The 6,846-nt window shown below is 38.6% G+C and overlaps 1 protein-coding gene across 8 annotated transcripts in view; it reads left to right on the top strand.

Annotated features, from left to right (window-relative positions):
- The first annotated feature begins 227 nt into the window (after positions 1-227).
- The window catches only part of fru (fruitless), a 131,314-nt gene continuing 124,695 nt past the window's right edge, over positions 228-6,846 (top strand). For all 8 annotated transcript variants that reach the window (NM_079673.3, NM_169816.2, NM_169817.2 and 5 more), the window contains exon 1: positions 228-701. The gene's annotated coding sequence lies outside the window, so the exon portion shown is untranslated. The remainder of the gene's footprint in view (positions 702-6,846) is intronic.

Here is a 6,846-nt window from a genome sequence, read left to right as displayed (position 1 = left end):
AACCCTTCGACTGCAAGGACTTCGGCAGCAACGAGCATGTATATGTATTCCACCGAACCCACCATGTACTGCGTTTATGTGTTGCTGCTGCTTTTGCCTTTGACGCTGCTGCTGTCGCCGTGCTGCGCCTGCTGCTGCTGCGTTTCGTTGGTGCTGCGACAGCAGAGTCGTTGCAACAATCGCAGCTTGCACATCCAGCAGCAGTCAGTTGGACGCGGCGGCTCCTTCAGCAAGGACGCACAGCTCACACAATCCCTTCGAAGGAAATCAGCAGCCGACATACCGAACGACCTGCCACAACATTCCAATTCAAATCCAATCCAATCCAGACTTTGAAGTCCTGTAAAGCGTTTTACATTCCGCTTACATAAATGCTAGAGCGCTGTAAAAATCGGCGCTAGAAACGCCAATTAGCCAAACATGTTAGCCATGTTTTAGTCGGTCCTTTCGCGCTTGACTTGTTTTGCAACTGTGTGCGTACGTTTGAGTGTGCGAGTGCCGCCCGATTTTGTTTGTCCTTTTTTTTTCTGTTGGTGTCTCACCGAGTGCCGTTTTAAGCCAAGATACTACAGACATACTAGCGACTAGCTAATACATATTAACTTGTTGTGCCAGCGTTTTGTGTGTGCCAGTCAGCCTCTGCTGAGTGCATTTTCATTAAAGTCAACAAGTTGCAGCCGCATAAGGTCAAATAAAAGCAGGTGAGTCTGTGTTCCCGGCCAACAAGAGCCAGGTATTCCTATGTAAAGTTACTTAAAGTGCAGGTGATATGCTCTTCTGAGAGCAGATTTTATGTTGTTCAAATTGTATTAAGTGGTTTTGTGGAATACGTTAAGGGCACAGGTACAAAACCAATATTAAAAAAAAAACATTTGTTTGCTCATTTTCTTTGTATAAATATTTATTTTAACTAAGTCTTTTGAAAATTTTATAATGTGGGTTCTAAAAATATTTAAAGTGCATTCTCACTATGTGCTATCTATTATGAAGTACGTGTTTATCAATTAGGTTTTATATTTAAAAATGTTAGATAGGTTCGAAAACGTTGGGGTTTCCAAGTTTTAATATAAAATAAATATATTAAAATATTTGAGTGAGTATCCAAGCAGTTAATATCTATGGTACTGCAAGAAAATTCACTACGTTAACACATTTAAAAAATATTCATCCATTCACATCAGTACAGATGTATAAAATAATTAATAACAGGTCAGACAAATATATGGTCCTTATTTACCTTTAATAATTACAAAGAATTTTTAGAAAATTAAATCATAGAATCTACTGACAGAATTAAGATATACCTAAATTAAATTACAATAAATTATTTTTCTAAACCACATTGAGGTGTTTTGCAAGAATACTATACTGCTAAGAAACATTCGGTTCAGTTATAACAACAAAATCTTCGAAAACTTTTAACTAGCAAATTAAATTACAACAAAACCTAAAGTTGGCTGAGCACAATTCAAATTTCAGTTTCTTATATTTTATTAGCAAATATCAGTTTACTTCATCTGCATTTGATTCAGTTTATTCAGAAGTTCAGCAGACCAAGGCCAATTGCAAACTGGCTAATCCGTGTTACCAATTTATATTCAATAATATATTTGAGTACTCTTACATCTCCCCCGGCCAACATAAATTTGGTTTTTAAAGGCACCCAAAAATATTTTGACAAATTATGAGGTAGGAATGTGTAGTAAATATTTCCAGAGATTAAATGACAAGTCTAAAGGGAAAATATATCTACGCTCTTAATGATCCTTTGTAATAACTACAAATCTGTGGGCCGGGTGCATCCTGGCCGTGTCCTGGCCATGTCCTCAATTTCGTTGAGTTACAAAAGGTTTAAGTAAGTAAGCAAAACGGTAGGAATCGAGTAATCGCTCTCAGGGGCATAGTTTAATATTGGATTTGTAATGGAAATCAATATTGCCCGAGGAAAATTTATGCAGAGGCCAACAAAGAAAGCAAACCATTCAAATTGAACCGGGCCAATAAAATTGCAGTGCGAAGTTTGCGTCCGAGTTTGATTTGAGTTGTGCTGAATCGTCAGCCTTGGCATTGCCAATTTCATTAGGGGCCATAAAGGGAAAGAGTCCGCTTGTAATTGCAATTAGTTTTATCGTAACTTGCAGTTAAATAATCAAAACATTTTCCCAAGCTTCCGTCCCCATCGTCCGTCCACCGAAAACTCTTTGTAATGCAAAACTTTTTAATCCGACGCCTTGGTTTGTTTACACGAACTGCCAGCGCCCCGCCCACAGCGCCCCCGATCCCTATCCACACTCCAGACAATAACAACAACGTTGACAATAAAAACAGGATTGACAGGATACACCCCAGGAAGTCGATACGCTTAATACCCTTGCACGAAAAGTGCCTAAAAATAGATGGGAATCTATTTCGGTAGAAATTAGGATGATTTAAGAAAGTTACTCTTATTATATGAGTTAAAATAAAGTAAAAAGCAGACCATATCAACTTTAAATTAAAAAATGTGAACTCAAACGATGCAAGAGTATATAATATTTCAGTTAATCTTATTATGAAACAGAAAATCAAGTTAGAGCTTGTAAACTAAATGGATTAGGAAAAAATCGGGAGTATATATATTAATTTTTATAATGATTTGGCAAAATTATATTTTAAATTTCATTAGATAAATAGATACATCTCAAAGGATTTCCTTCGTAGAAAAAAATTGCTTGAAGGAAATGCTGAATAAACTCTTTAAATATTTTTAAAGTCGCATTTGTTTAATACAACTCCTATACAGTTGAGCATATTCTGAATAGCACTTACAAAAAAGTGCTTACCAAAGTTACTAGTTTTACTTCATAAAACAGTACTAGTGCGGCTGCATTTTCCTGAGAGGCTTGTAAAGTTCTTGTTGCAGCAGTGCGACTCCCTTTCAGGGTATGAAAATAAGAAAAATTTGCATATTTACACAAGACAATTTACACACTCTCCCAGTCGGCTGACTGAGTGACTGAGTGAAGGGCCCCTGCGAGGCAGGGACGCAGTTTTCCAGCGGGGCGCGGGAATGCGAGATTGAGTGGGTGGATTGAGGTTATTTTGTAAATTGTGTGTAAGCCGAACTGCTGCGACTGCAGCCTGATGAACAGCCAGTGCCAGAACCGTTACAAAAGTCCAACAAGTTGGGAGGTGGGAAAAGTCGGGGGAAGCACGGGAAAATATGGGTAAAATATGGGTGGAAGTAAAAGGGGGGGGGGTGGCTTGGGGCCAAAGGGCGGTCTGTAACGGATGACAAGGACAAGTGAAGTGAAGTGTCGAGATGGAGCTGCACTGGCGGCTGCTCGTGTTGTTGTGCGGCATGAATTGGGGATATATATACATATATATATATGTATGAATGCTAGTGCTCACAATGCCACAACATACGGAAGTAATTCGATTTTGTTGGCAGAATGATGATGGCCCGGCCCCCAGTGACAGACAGCCTCGTAGAAATCCCAGAGCCATAACCCCATACAGATGCAGAACCCATAGAGAACCCACAGAGTTCCACAGGATGGCAGCATTTCGAGCACATTAAAAACAACTTAATATCTGTGTTGTGTATTTTATTGGGTCTCTTTCCGGTGTCGAGCCCATTATGAGGCATTTCCCAGCAAAGTAATTTAATTATTTATTTACAACATGGAAATTAACAAACATAACTCGGATGGTCTACGGGCGACACATTGTGCAAATTATACAATATCAACATTGCATAAGTTGAGATTGGGGAAGGTGGATCGAGGGGGAGAAAGGCAACGGACACACATGTGCTGTGTTTGGGGTTTTTACAAATTTCATTTCCATGCACTCGACAATTACAGCATTTAATGTTTTTACACTTTATTGTCATTAACAGATTTTATTTTCTATGGTTCTGTGTATATTTTCACGCGATTACGTGTGTTTTTGGCCGTGTTTACATGTGTTCATATGTGCATATGTGGCTTGGCTAAATCGGAAATAGTCATAATATAGTATTATGGGCTATTTGTTGAGTGCACATTAGATAAAAGCTACGGCGAAAGCATCTAAATCAACTGCGGTAATTTATTACAAATTAACGAAACATAAAAAGTGCTCACTGTAAATGGACCTTATGCAATTAAATGCTTTACAGAAAGTGTGAGTAAATTGGCAAATATGGATATGGATAATTCATTTTATTGTTCGTAATAACAATGTACACTTTACTTGATATTTGTGCTAAAAACTTGGATGAGTAACAAGGTCGAAGCTTCTAACTTTAATTGAATCGTAGCAAGTTAGCAATATTTTCATAAGCCAAGTTGCTTGCGTAATTGGTTTACCCATCGCGAAATTGGCCAATTTATTGGCTAATCTAGGATTAGCCTAACTTTCGCACTTGAGGTCGTTGTAAAATGTTACACCACAAAAGAACTGCTCAAAAGTCACGGATAGTTAAACGCTAATGCCGCAAAGTAATTCAAAACTTAAAGCGCACTTTTCGGGGCTCTCGACGCGGTTTTATTTGAGTTTTTTTTGCAGTAACTCTGGCATGTTTCTAATGCTTTTGTGCCAGTAAGTCTGTGCGTAGCACTAACAGGAAAAGTTAAGTAAAATGAAATGAATGCACAAATGCTTTTTTGTTTGAATTGTCTGCAGTTTGCTATCACCAGCACGCCCTTTGACCTTGTAAGCTGGTCTTAAATTTTGCACTGACAGTCAAACGAAAAGTGAAATATTTCAATGAAATCATTTTCGAATCAAATAATGCACAAGCCGTGCCAAAGTTGATCGAGATTATTATATATGGGCTATAACTGCACTTTAAAATATTATTTTAGATTGCCTATCTGCGAATTGGAAACGAAATTTCTTGCAATAAAAATGCTGGCACTTTAAACTCGAATCGCACATTTAACCTTAGGCCAATAATGATACCAGAAGTCTCTCTAATTCCATTTGAATTGGGAATAAGACCATTGGAGATATGCAAATATTTGGCTTATAATTGCCAACCAATTTATCGGTTTGCTTGGACACCTCAACTGTATACACTTTTCAAGTTATATATTTCTTTCTTGCTGTCGTCTTGCCTTCTGCCGGTTTTTTCGACAAACAATTAGTGTGCCAAACCACAAATTGTTAAATGAATTTCTGTGCACAACTTTTCCGGCAGATGAAGATGAAGATTTTACAATCCAGTCGGATCTTACATAAGACTGCCAAAATGCAGCTCAATACTGCAGCTTGGCTGCCAATTAAAGGAGACAAAAATGTCTTTACTAAGCCAGTTGCTTCATAATTGCTTCAATTTAAAAATGCATGAAAAGTATTTGCCCAAATGCTCAAAAATGCTCAAAGTAATAAAATGACTCGGACAGAACTCAAGACAGAATGGCTGAAGGGAGGGCTATATACTGGCTAAAAGCACATATAGAAGAACAGAGAGTTGAATTTGTAAAATTGCGTAAAATGCCTCGACTTGGCTTGGCTAACATTTTGATTACCTAATGCCCATGAGCAGTTTTATTAGGCCTGTGGTTTTGCTCCTTCGATATTTAGTATTTTTCTCGGACAGCAAACGCCTGCATCAATATTTAATTTCATTACAAGCCAAAGAAGCCGAAAGAGCATCAACAATGCCACAGCAGGACATGGCATTTGATAAATTATTTAAAATATCCACATCCAGCACTTGGGTGAAACGCATCCGCATCCGCATCTGCATCCTTTGCTCCTGGTCAAAGACTATTAGATGCGTTGTATCTCAGTCGGCTCGATTAGTTGGACACATTGAGTGCCTGTAAATACCGTTCAACTACAGTGAAGCTGCGCGAAGTTCGACGAAACTCGCAGCTTTACTAAAAATAAACACTGAAAATTACGTGCTTAACGGGGCACAACGTTCTTTTGTTTTAAGCCAAATACATTTATTGAATTCCCTGTGTGTAGGGTTTAATCAAATATAGAATAAATAGGTAGAATTTATTCCTGTTTAAGTTTTAAGGTAGCTAGTTGAGCTGTTTTGACTGTAAGTGTCCTTTCGTCCAATTCATTCTGTCTGCGTTTCTGCTCCATTTACACCTTTTGGTTTTTGGGGTGTAAAACCATTGGCCCGGCCTTATCCAATTTTACACAATTTTAAGCACTTGGCCACGAGTTGGTCCGGCTTTAAATTGCAGTCGAGTTGAGTCCAGTGGCGACCAGTCCAGTCCAGTCCACTCCAATCGAATCCTAGCAGACGCCAGAGACACGGCCAAGTGCATTTTATGTTCAGCCAGCAGACTGCCCTCTATTCTTGCCGCTTTTTACGTGGCAGTGGTATCCCCTTTTAGCCCACTGCTCTTGGCCCGTTCTGTTCTCGTCCTTGTTCTGGGACACAGGACATGAGCACCCTGTGCGCCTGCTTAAAATGATAACGTTGAAAACGCTGGCCCGTCTACACAAGACAAATGTGCGCTATTGAGGCGTGAAAATATTCTACTATAAACACACAATACAGCAGCGGCCAAAATTGAAGGACTATGCCTGGCTTCAAATGAACGGGAAAATCGTGCTAGTCCTGGCAAGGATGTGAAACAATTTAGATATGTGCTTAAAGCCATTAGGGAGATTGATATCATTCATTCAAATATTTCTTACCTTTTACATTAAATAAAGAAGAAACATAATTCTTATTTTTTAACCAATTAGAACGATAGCATAATATGTTGATATATGTGTGCTATTTTTGCGACCACCATTACGCCTACACATGTGAGATGCGAAAACCCTTTTCCATATCCCCATGTTTTTTCCTTTAAGCCGTGTGTAATTTGCCGTGTAAAAATGTGGGTGGCTAGCTGTTTATTTATG

The sequence above is a fragment of the Drosophila melanogaster genome, chromosome 3R, assembly GCF_000001215.4.
Source record: "Drosophila melanogaster chromosome 3R".
Classification (NCBI taxonomy): domain Eukaryota; kingdom Metazoa; phylum Arthropoda; class Insecta; order Diptera; family Drosophilidae; genus Drosophila; species Drosophila melanogaster.
Note: the sequence above shows the minus strand (reverse complement) of the source record. Positions and strands in the feature narration are given on the sequence as shown.